This window comes from Phyllostomus discolor, chromosome 6 (assembly GCF_004126475.2).
Source record: "Phyllostomus discolor isolate MPI-MPIP mPhyDis1 chromosome 6, mPhyDis1.pri.v3, whole genome shotgun sequence".
Classification (NCBI taxonomy): Eukaryota; Metazoa; Chordata; class Mammalia; order Chiroptera; family Phyllostomidae; genus Phyllostomus; species Phyllostomus discolor.
Window position 1 is genome coordinate 77,487,897 of NC_040908.2, and position 12,678 is coordinate 77,500,574.

General features: G+C 39.6%; 1 pseudogene; it reads right to left on the minus strand.

The window, feature by feature from the left end:
* Positions 1 to 300: 300 nt before the first annotated feature.
* Positions 301 to 1,046, minus strand: LOC114498757 (annotated as a pseudogene).
* Positions 1,047 to 12,678: the final 11,632 nt, after the last annotated feature.

The following is a 12,678-nucleotide window of genomic DNA, read 5'->3' on the forward strand; positions in this document are numbered from 1 at the left end:
AATTTTAGCACTGGCTCTTGTAAAGCCACAATGTACCAAAAGTACTATGCCAAACATGTATAACTTGTGTAAAAATTCCACATCCCCATATTGGCCACTTCAAGATGAAAACATAACTCACTAAATATTAACTGGCTCTACTCCCCTAATATTAAATGTTAAAACCACATGGAAAATATAGACATTCAAGTAGAAATAACATAAACCTGTCACAAATCATGAACAAAAAACTATTTGTGGGATAGCATGGATGACAAATGACCTACTGTGTAAATTTTAAAATGAGGCAGACAAAACTTTTCAGGACGGTTCACTTTCTTCTCCTTCTCCTGCTTCAGCTTTGTCTCCTTGTATATCTAATGCCCACAATGTTAAGATGTCTCTCAGTAATTGCATTATTAGCGTGCTGTCTTTGTATGACTCTTCACTTAATATATCAAGTTCACCAATCGCTTCATCAAAAGCTGTCTTTGCAAGAGACAGGCTTTCTCTGGGAAGATCAGAATCTCATAACAGAACACAGAGAAGGTAAGGGCCTGATCCAATTTGATAGGATGTGTTGGCTGCATTTTTTTTTTTTTGCTGATTTCAAAAGCTTCTTGGTATGCTTGTTGTGACTAATACACAGTCCTTTTCTTCTCATTGCCAGCAGTAACCTCAGACAAGTAATAGTAGTAGTCTCCTTTGATTTTTAAATACAAGACTTTGCTCTCTTCTTGTGAAGTATTGGAGATCAAGAACTTTTCTAAGAAAGACAGGGCATCATTGCAGATATCTCTTAGCTCAGTCTCAATCTTCTGTCTGTATTCTCAAGCCATCTGCTGTTTTTTCTCAGCACCTTCTATCTTTTGCTCAATACTCAAGATAACCCTCCAAGATGACATACAGGCTCCTACAACGTTTTTATAAGCAACTGAGAGAAGATTCCTCTACTCATTGGATGATTCAGCTCCCTCAGTTACAGACTTCATGCAAGCTGCCATGTCATCATATTGCTCAGCCTGCTTGGCCAGCTTGCCCTTTTGCATCAGCTCAATTTTTACCATCTCTTCATGTTCTATGTCCCTAGTGGATGGCAGCAGAATGACTGGGGCTCATAGACAATAGAGGGTGGTGGCAACAGTGGCAGTGAGTCTGAGACTGTCTTACCCATCTTTTATAAAAAGTGGCTAGTTGGGTGAAATATCATGGTTAACACTATACTTATCCAAAGGATCTCCTATCTCTTCCTTATGTCTTGATACTTTAAATTTCCCAGTATGCACTCCTGCTGTCATAATCCATTTTTCCTTCCCATGTCAACTGATCACATAAAAGAGTAGGTGGGAACAGTGAACACCACTATACCTGCTGGAAGAGAGAACCCACCAACAAAGGAACCACCAACAGAAAATAATGGAAGAAAGTGAAGGAGGGAGTGGAAGCCACAATAACCTCCACACAGGCTCAATCTGGAATTTCAACTAAATGGTGGATACATTACCCAGAGAAAAACAATAAAACAATAGCAAAAGAGAAGCCTCAAAATCTCCGACACACAGAAGAGCTAGTTTGACACAACCTGTCCACACCTATGCAACAGCATACAAGACATGGTGGATGGAGTGACACTCAGTCAACCAGGGAAGGGCTCACCAAAGGAAGACCCAACAATAGTCAAAACCCAAAGACAAACATAGACCCAACATAAACAACAGCCCAAAACCAGTGAGCTCGGGAGATCAAGGAGACTGCACCACTGAATCTCATAGGTACCTTACCATAGAAGTTCACACCACAAATGCACAGAGTCAGAACAGATCAATTTAAGAAGCAGAGGCTAACAGAAGAGTCCCACAAACAATAAGAAGACAAAGAAACAGACCCCAAATGAAAGGAAAAAGGGAAGCCTCAGGAATAATGCTAAATGAAATAGAGATAAGTCAACTATCACATAGTGAGCTCAAAGCAATCCTTACAAGGAAGCTCAATGACCTCACTGAGAATTACCAAAACTACAGGGAAACCACGATGAACTCACTGCAAACTATATCAACATGAAAAAGGTAATAGAAACTATCAGCAAAGACCAAGAGGAAATGAAGAATACAATTTCTGAACTGAAAAACACAGTAGAAAGAATCACAAGTAGGCCAGATGAAGCAGAGGATTGAATCAGCTAGCTGGAGAACAAGGTAGAAAAAAACCTCAAGAAACAGAATTAAAAATGAAAAAAGACTCAGAAAGAATAAAGCGGTGTTAAGGGAAATGCAGGGCAACATGAAACATAATAATATCCATATAATAAGGGTACAAAAAGGTGAAGAAGAAGAGCAAGGGATAGAACCTACTTGAAAAAGTAATTATGGAAAGCTTTCCTAATTTGAGGAGACAAAAGGTCACAAAAATCCAGTAAACACAGAGTCCCAGTCAAGAGGAACCCAAAGAGGCCCACTTCAAGACACATCATAATGAAAGGCAAAATTAAAAAACAATGAGATTCTTGAATACAGCAAGGGAAAAACAGGAACCAACATATCAGGGAGCCCTGATGAGGCTAGCAGCTGACTTCTCAATGGAAATGCTAGAAGCCAGAAGGGAATGGCAAAAAATATTTCAAGTAATAAAAAACAAAGGCCTGCAACCAAGACTACTCTATGCAGCAAGTCTCTCAATTTAAATGGAAGGTGAAATAAGAAGTTTCCCAGACAACAAAAAAGGTAAAATAATACACTGCCACAAAACCAATACTGCAAGATATGCTAAAGGGACTGCTTTAAGAAAACAAAGAAAAAGAGTGAGAGAAAGTAATGCAGGTATGAAGGAAGTAAAATGGCAACAAACAAGTACCTTTCAATAATTTCCTTAGCCCCACCCCTACCCCTTCACAGAGGAGAACAGCAGGGCTCAGGGAGTTAGCAGTCCCCAGAGAAACTCAATTCAGTGGGAGAGCTAAACTACTCTGAAGAGATTTTGAGAGTGCCTAGCATCTAGGACAGCAAAGAACAAGAAGGTGGTGTTTGAGTTGTTCCTTATTTGTGCACCTCAAGGAAAACACAACTGGTGGACTAAAGGTGTAGGCCTGGAGCAGAAGGGCACTAGAGGCCTGGAAGTGAATTGAGGAACTCCACTGGAGGCTGGGAAACTGTGAACAGTGCAGCCCAGACCTGGCATAAATTGTTGTAAAACTATAGGAATGGAGAAAAGCAAAACCCAACCCCTATCAGCTTGCTGCAGACACAAAGATTAGCAGAGAGAGGAACATAGGTATGAAGGAAGTAAAATGGCAATAAATAAGTACCTATCATAATAACCTTAAACATAAATTGAATAAATGTTTCATTCAAAAAACATAAAATAGCTAAATGGATAAAAAATCATGACCCACACCTATGCTGCTACAAGAAACACATCATAGAACAACAACAACAACAACAAAAACACAGACTGAAAGTGAAAGGCTGGAAACAAATATTCCAAGCAAATGGACAGGGGAAAAAAGTTGAGTTAGCAATACTCATATCAGACAAAATAGACTTCAAAAGAAGGACCATAAAAAGAGATCCAAAAGGTCGCTTCATAATACTGAAGAGAAGAATCCATCAAGAAGACATAAAAATTGTAAATATAGATGCACCCAACATAGAAGGCCCCATTTAATAAGGAAAATCTTGGAGGACTTCCATAAATCTATTGACAGCAACAAGTTATAGTAGGGGATTTCAACACCCCACTGTCAAAGATGGATAGATCTTAGCCCTGGCTGGCATAGCTCAGTGGATTGAGTGTGAGGTGTGAACCAAAGTATCGCAGGTTTGATTCCCAGTCAGGGTACATGCCTGGGTTGCAGGCCATGACCCCCAGCAACTCCACGTTGATGTTTCTCTCTCTCTTTCTCCCTCTCTTCCCTCCCTAAAAATAAATAAAATCAAATCTTTAAAAAAATGGATAGATCTTCTAAACAAAATATCAACAAATAAATTGCAGCATTGAACAATGTCCTAGATCAAATGGACTTAACTGACATGTAGAGCCTTTCATCCTAAAATACACATTTTTTTCAAATGCACATGGAACATTTTCAAAGATAGACCACATGATAGAAAACAAAACAAGCCTCAACAAATTGAAGAAAAATTGAAATCATATCAAGTATTTCTCTGACCACAAGGGCCTGTAACTAGAAACCAACCTCATGGAAAAAAACTAAAACATATAGAAACTCATGGAGATTGAATAGCATGCTATAAACAATGAATGGGTCAAAAATGAGATTAAGAAAGAAATGAAAATATTTCTAGAAACAAATGAAAATGAACTCACAACAATCCAAAACTTACAGGACACGGAGAAGGCAGCCCTGAGAGGGAAATTCATGGTGATACAAGCATACTTTAAAAAGATAGAAACATTTCATATAACCTATCTAACCTTACAACTACTAGAACTGGAGGAACAACAAAAACAGCACAAAGCAAGTAGAAGGAAAAAACCAAGATCAGAGCAGAATTAAACAACATAGCCACTAAAAGCACAAATCTAAGGATCAATAAATCCAGAAACTGCTTCTTTGAAAAGATAAACAAAATTGACAAGCCTTTAAGTAGACTCATCAAGAAAAAAAGAGACAGTACCCAAATAAACACAATCATAAGCGAGAAAGGAGAGATTACAACTGATACCACAGAAATACAAAGGATTGTAAGAAATTACTTTGAAGAACTGTATGCCAAGAAATTTGAAAACCTAGGTGAAATGGACAAATTTCTAGAAACATACAATCTTACAAAACTCAATGAAGAAGAAGCAGAAAGCCTTAACAGACCAATAACACCTGGTGAAATTGAAGCAGCAATTAAAAAACTCCCAGCACACAAAAGCCCTATACCAGAAGGTTTCACAGGAGAATTCTACAAAGCATTTAAGGGAGAGCTAACCCCTTTCCTTCACAGACTATTCCAAAAATCCAAGAAGATGGAAGACTCTCAAACTTTTTATGAAGCCAGCATCATCCTAATCCCAAAACCAGGTAAAGACACAACAAAGAAAGAAAATCAGGCCAATATTGCTGATGAACAAGAACACTCAAATTCTCAACAAAATATTGGCAAACCACATTCAACAATACATTATGAAGATCATACACTATGATCAACTGAAATTCAACACAGGGATGCAAGGATAATACAATATTCACAAATCAATAAATGTAATACCTCACATAAACAAAAGAAAGACAAAAATCACATGACCATATCAATAGATGTGGAAAAGCATTTAAGGTACAACATTTATTATAATAAAAATACTGCAAAATGTGAATAGAAGGAGTATTTCTCAACACAATAAAGGCCATATATGAGAGACCAAAAGCCAACATCATACGCAATGTTGAAAAACCAAAGTTTTCACACTAAGATCAGAAAAAAGACAAGGACGTCTGCTCTTAACAGTCCTATTCAACATTGTATGGTAAGTCCTAGCCACAGAAATCAGACAAGAAAAAGAAATAAAAGGCATCAAAATTGGAAAGGAGAAAGTAAAACTGTCATTGTTTGCAGATGACATGATAGTATACATAGTAAATAGTATAGATTCCACTACAAAAAGTACTCAACCTAATAAGCAAATTTGGCAAAACAGGGGGATACAAAATCAATATTCAGAAATCAAATGCATCTTTGTACAACAAAAATTAAATATCAGGCCCTGGCTGGCGTAGCTCAGTGGATTGAGCGCGGGCTGGGAACCAAAGTGTCCCAGGTTCGATTCCCAGCCAGGGTACATTCCTGGGTTGCAGGCCATGACCCCCAGCAACCACACATTGATGCTTCTCTCTCTCTCTCTCTATCTCCCTCCCTTCCCTCTCTAAAAATAAATAAATAAAGTATTTTTAAAAATTAGGATCTAAGATGGCATCGGAGTAGGAAGGAGCAGATTTGGCTTTCCTCTGCTCAGGGGAGAGAGTCCTGACCGATCTTTGGAGTGGAAAGGCAAGCAACCAACATATTTCAGCATTTTTGAGAACGGAGGACCAAGGATTGTGGCAGAACCGAAAGAACAAAGAACGGATCCTAGGCGGAGTGCTGCATCAAGGTAGGCTCCCGGGACAGGCGTGTGGTCCCGGGGCTGCAGCCCCAGGCCCGGGGGCCGCGGCTGGGTTTGCCGTAGGGTTAGTGGGAGAGAGCCAGGTCGGCTGCTCCCTCCCCAGCCGAGCAAGGTCTGGGCGGCCCTGGGAGGAGTCCAGGTGCTGGTGGGCACACGGGGTGGCGAGCAGCTTTGGAGGCGGTGAACGCCAGAGCCGAGTCGCACTGGGGACCCGGACTCCCAGGGTCACCGTTCTGGCTGGAGCTTTGGCGGTGAGAGAAGCCAGGCCTCTGTGGAGAGCGGCAGGCTCCATCGGGAGGAATTTCCCAAGAGGAAGGAGTGAATGGACACAGACACTGTTTGGGGAATTCTCCTGAAGTGATCAGTGGCTCTGGCCTGTCTGCTCCCCAGCTGTGAGTGCACAGGCTGCGGACGGGCTGTGCCCGCCCGCGGGGGCACCGGCGTGCGGCAGACGGCCGTGCGAGCAGCAGACGGGCCGCGCCCGCTCACGGGAGCTTGGGTCGGCGCCGGGCGGCGGACGGGCCGAGGAGCCAGTGCGAACCCCACGGGCCTAGAAAGAAAAACCAAACAAGTCATCCTTCAGCTTGCCTCAGCCAGCAAGAGCAGAAAAACCGGTTTGGCCACTTTGAAATCAAGAGACTTTTTAATGTGATTCTATTTTTTTTAACAATTTTTAATTTTTTAAGTTTTATTGTTTTTATTCTCTTTTGATTTCTTTTTCCTCTCTTACCTGATTTCTTGTTTTATTCCTTCCTCCTTCCTGTCCTCCAATTTTATCTCTTCTTCCTGCCTTCGTCTGCCTTTTCTATTTTTTTCTTTTTTAAATTTTTTCCTAAATACCTACAAGTGAGACAAAATCCTGGATTGGTGAAAAGACCAAAGTTGAACCCAAAGAAGGGGCATCACAACAGCTGGGACAGTGAGATAAATGTCACTCTGCTATTACAGAGAACCTGCAAGTTATTGCATATTTGTATTATTATTATTTTTCCAGTGTTCCTACATCTTTTTTCTAACAATATTTTTATATCCCTCTTATTTTTGTATAGCCTGCTTTGCTAGGCTGGTTTTATTGTATGACCTGACAGCTTTCCCCTGATATCTCTTTCTATACTGTATTACTAATCTACTGTCCATTAACTTACCTGTGTCCTATTAGCATACTACTCAATGTTCTGTACTCCATATCCTTATTACCTAGATTTCATAGACTCTGCCATATGAATGTTGCCATAATATTATTGTAAATAACTGCTGTCCCATGCAATTGTAATTACTTCACAACACCCCCCCCCCCCAGATCTTAGCCCATTTCAAAGTTTCCTGAACTCTATTACTGTAGTGGTTAACTCTATTCTCTCACACACTACACCTATTTACTATCCTTTACTCTCACCTTACCCCAGAATCTGACCGCCCACAACCTCTCTGCTTTATAGATCCAACTCACAATCCTTCCTCCCCCAACAAGAGACTTATCTTCTTTCCATCCTTTCTAAAAATCAGCTAGCTGGGTGGAAGACCACGGTTAACACTATACATAGTGAAAGGATCTCCTATATCTTCCCTACTTGCTACTACTGTAAATAGTATAGAATTCTTGGTTGCTGTCTTAAACCATTTTGCCTTCCCCTCCATCTGATGACAAAAAAGAGTAGGTGGAGGAGGTGAACACCAGGATACCCACTGGAAGAGGAAACCCAACAACTAAGAAACCACTAACAGATAACAGCAGAAGAAGGTGAGGGAGGGAGTAGTAACCACACAAACCTCAATCCAGGGCTTATCTGGAAATACAACTAAACAGTAGAGACAGTACCCAATACAAACAACTGAACAAGATTTCTTTAAACCTTGTACACACAGAAGAACCTGCCTCAACACAACCTGCCCTCACCAGCACAACAAAATACAGAAGGTGGTGAACAGAGTGACCCACATTTAACCAGCTGGCGGGAAGGAACCACCAAAGAAAGACTCAACAACAATCAAAACCCAAAGGCAAACACAAAGCCAACTTAAACAACAGCCCAAGACCAGCGAGCTTGGGGGGTCAAGGAAACAGCACCACTGAAACTCACTGCTACTCTACTAAAGAAGTTCACATCATGAACCCAGGGAGCCAGAACAGATCAATATAAGAAGCTGAGGTGAACAAGAAGAGTCTCACAAACAATGGGAAGACAAAGAAATACTCCCCAAATGAAAGGAAAGGAGGAAGCCTCAAAAAGAATGCTAAATGAAACAGAGGCAAGTCAACTATCAGATATTGAATTCAAAGCAGTGATTGTCAGGAAGCTCAATGAGCTCACAATGAGCTACGAGAAACTACAGGGAAGCTACAATGAACTCAATGAAAACTACATCAGCATAAAAAAGGAAATAGAAACTCTCAACAAGGGCCAAGAGGAATGAAGAATACAATCTCTGAAATGAAGAACACAGTAGAAGGAATGAAAAGCAGGATCAATGAAGCAGAAGATCGGATCAGCAAGCTAGAGGACAAAATAGAAGAAAACACCCAGAAAGAGCAAGAAAGGGAAAAGAGGCTCAGAAAGAATGAAGAGGGATTAAGAGAAATGCAAGACAATATGAAACATAATAATATCTGTATAATAGGGATACCAGAAAGAGAAGAAGAAGAACAAGGGATAGAAAACCTAGTTGAACAAGTGATGATGGAAAACTTCCCTAATTTGATGAGACAAAAAGTCACACAAATATAGGAAACACAGATGGTCCCAATCAAGAGGAACCCAAGGAGGCCCACCTCAAGACACATCATAATTAAAATGGCAAAATTTCAAGACAAAGAGAGGATCTTAAAGGCAGCAAGGGAGAAGAAGGAAGTAACATACAAGGGGGCCCCAATAAGGCTAACAGCTGACTTCTCAATGGAAATACTCCAAGCCAGAAGAGAATGGAAAGAAATAATCCAAGTAATGAGAACCAGAGGCCTGCAACCACGACTACTTTACCCAGCAAGGCCCTCAATTAAGATAGAAGGCCAAATAAGAAGCTTCTCAGACAAAAGAAGTCTAAAAGAATACACCTCCACTAAACCAGCTCTGCAAGAGGTGCTGAAGGGACTGCTTTAAGGAAAGAAAGGAAAAGAGAGAGTGAGAGAGGATCACACGTACATAAAAGGCACTGAATAAGTACCTATCAATAATAACCTTAAACGTAAGTGGACTAAACGCTCCAATCAAAAGACATAGGATAGCTGATTGGATAAGAAAACATGACCCACACATATGCTGTCTACAAGAGACCCACCTCAGGATAAAAGATCTGCACAGGTTGAAAGTGAAGGGATGGAAACAAATTTTCCAAGCAAATGGACAGGAGAAAAAAGCCGGGGTAGCAATACTCATATCTAACAAAATAGACTTCCAAAGAAGATCCATAAAGAGAGACCCAGAAGGTCATTTCATAGTACTCAAGGGAAGAATTCACCAAGAAGACATAAACATAGTAAATATACATGCACCCAACATAGCAGCACCTAAATACATAAAGAAAATCTTAGAGGACTTCAAGAAAGATATGGACAGCAACACAATTATTGTGGGGGAATTTAACACCCCTCTATCAAAAATGGACAGATCTTCCAAACAAAACATCAACAAAGATATTGTGGCATTGAACAATACCCTAGACGAACTGGGTTTACTGATATTTACAGAACCCTCCATCCCAAAGAAGCTAAATACACATTTTTTTCAAATGTACATGGAACATTTTCAAAGACTGACCACATGATAGGACACAAAACAAGCCTCAACAATTTCAAAAAAATTGAAATCATACCAAGCAATTTCTCAGATCACAAGGGACTGAAACTAGAAACCAACCTGAAGGAAAAAAACCCAAAACACTCAAATTCACGGAGATTAAACAGCATGCTATTAAACAATGAATGGGTCAAGAATGATATTAGGGAAGAAATCAAACGGTTTTTGGAAACAAATGAAAACGAACTCACAACAACCCAAAACGTATGGGACACAGCCAAGGCGGTCCTGAGAGGGAAGATCATAGCGATACAGGCCCACCTAAAAAAGTTAGAAACATTTCAAACAAACAACCTAACCCTACGTCTACAAGAACTCGAGGAACAACAACAAAGACAGCCCAGAGCAAGCAGAAGGAAGGAAATAACCAAGATCAGAGCAGAATTAAATGACATAGAGACTAAAAGCACAATTCTAAAGATCAATGAATCCAAGAGTTGGTTCTTTGAAAAGATAAACAAAATCGACAAGCCTTTAAGCAGACTCATCAAGAAAAAAAGAGAGAAAACCCAAATAAACACAATCAGAAATGAGAGAGGAGAGATTACAACAGATACCACAGAAATACAAAGGATTGTAACAAATTACTACAAAGAGCTGTATGCCAAGAAATTTGAAAACCTAGATGAAATGGACAAATTTCTAGAAAAATATAACCTTCCAAAACTCAATAAAATGGAAGCAGAAAGCCTGAACAAACCAATAACAGCAAAAGAAATTGAAGCAGTAATCAAACAACTCCCAACACACAAAAGCCCTGGACCAGATGGTTTCACAGGAGAATTCTACAAAGCATTTAAGGAAGAACTAACACGTATCCTTCACAGACTATTTCAAAAAATCCAAAAAGATGGAAGACTCCCAAACTCTTTTTATGAGGCCAACATCATCTTAATCCCAAAACCAGATAAAGACACAACAATGAAAGAAAACTACAGGGCAATATCGCTGATGAACACTGACGCTAAAATCCTCAACAAGATACTGGCAAACCGCATCCAACAGTACATTAAGAAGATCATACACCATGACCAAGTTGGATTCATTCCAGGTATGCAAGGATGGTACAATATACGCAAATCAGTAAATGTAACACATCACATAAACAAAAGCAAAGACAAAAACCACATGATCATATCGATAGATGCAGAAAAAGCATTTGATAAGGCACAGCACCCATTTATGATAAAAACACTCAGTAAAGTGGGAATAGAGGGAGCATTCCTCAACATAATAAAGGCCATATATGAGAAACCTACAGCCAACATTATACTCAATGGGCAAAAATTAATATCTTTTCCACTAAGAACAGGAACAAGACAAGGAGGTCCACTTTCACCACTTCTATTCAATATAGTACTGGAAGTTCTAGCCACAGCAATCAGACAAGAAAAAGAAATAAAAGGAATCCAAATCGGAAAGGACGAAACAAAACTGTCACTGTTTGCAGATGACATGATAGTGTACACAGAAAATCCTATACACTCCACCAAAAAACTGCTTGACCTAATAAATGAATTTGGTAAAACAGCGGGATACAAAGTCAATATCCAGAAATCAAAGGCATTTCTGTACACCAACAATGAAACAGCAGAAGCAGAAATCAAGAAAAAAAATCCCATTTGAAATAGCAAAAAGGAAAATAAAATACCTAGGAATAAACCTAACCAAAGAGGTAAAAGACCTGTATTCAGAAAACTACATAACACTGAGGAGAGAAATCAAGGAAGACACAAACAAATGGAAACATATACCGTGTTCCTGGATTGGAAGAATTAACATCATTAAAATGTCCATACTACCAAAAGCAATTTACACATTCAATGCAATACCTGTTAAAGTACCAATGGCATATTTCACAGACATAGAACAAACACTTCAACAATTTATATGGAACCATACACGACCCCGAATAGCTGCTGCAATTTTGAGAAAGAAGAGTAAAGTAGGAGGAATCACAATACCTGACACTAAACTATACTACAAGGCCACTGTAATCAAAACAGCCTGGTACTGGCATAAAAACAGGCACATAGACCAATGGAACAGAACAGAGAGCCCAGAAATAAACCCAAGCCTCTACAGTCAATTAATATTTGACAAAGGAAGCAGCAACATAAAATGGAATAAAAATAGCCTCTTCAACAAATGGTGTTGGGAGAACTGGACAGCTACATGCAAAAAAATGAAACTCGAGCACCAACTTACACCTTATACAAAAATAGATTCAAGGTGGATAAAAGACTTAAATATAAAGCGTGACACCATTAAAGTCCTAGAAGAGAACGTAGGTAGGGAAATCTCAGATATTTCACACAGAAACTTTTTTACTGACTTGTCTCCTAGAGCAAGGGACATAAAGGAAAGAATAAACAAATGGGGCCTCATCAAAATTAAAAGCTTTTGCACAGCTAAGGAAAACAGTATCAAAATAAAAAGAGAACCAACTGTATGGGAAAACATATTTGCCAATGATAGCTCAGACAAGGGTTTAATCTCCAAAGTATATAAAGAACTTACACGACTCCACTCTAAGAAGACAAGTAACCCAATTAAAAAATGGGCAAAGGACTTGAACAGACACTTCTCCAAGGAGGACATACAGAAAATCCAAAGACACATGAAGCGATGCTCAATATCGCTAGCCATCAGAGAGATGCAGATTAAAACCACAATGAGATACCACTTCACACCAGTCAGAATGGCCATCATAAACAAAGCAACAAACAACAAGTGTTGGAGAGGATGTGGAGAAAGGGGGTCCCTAGTGCACTGTTGGTGGGACTGCAGACTGGTA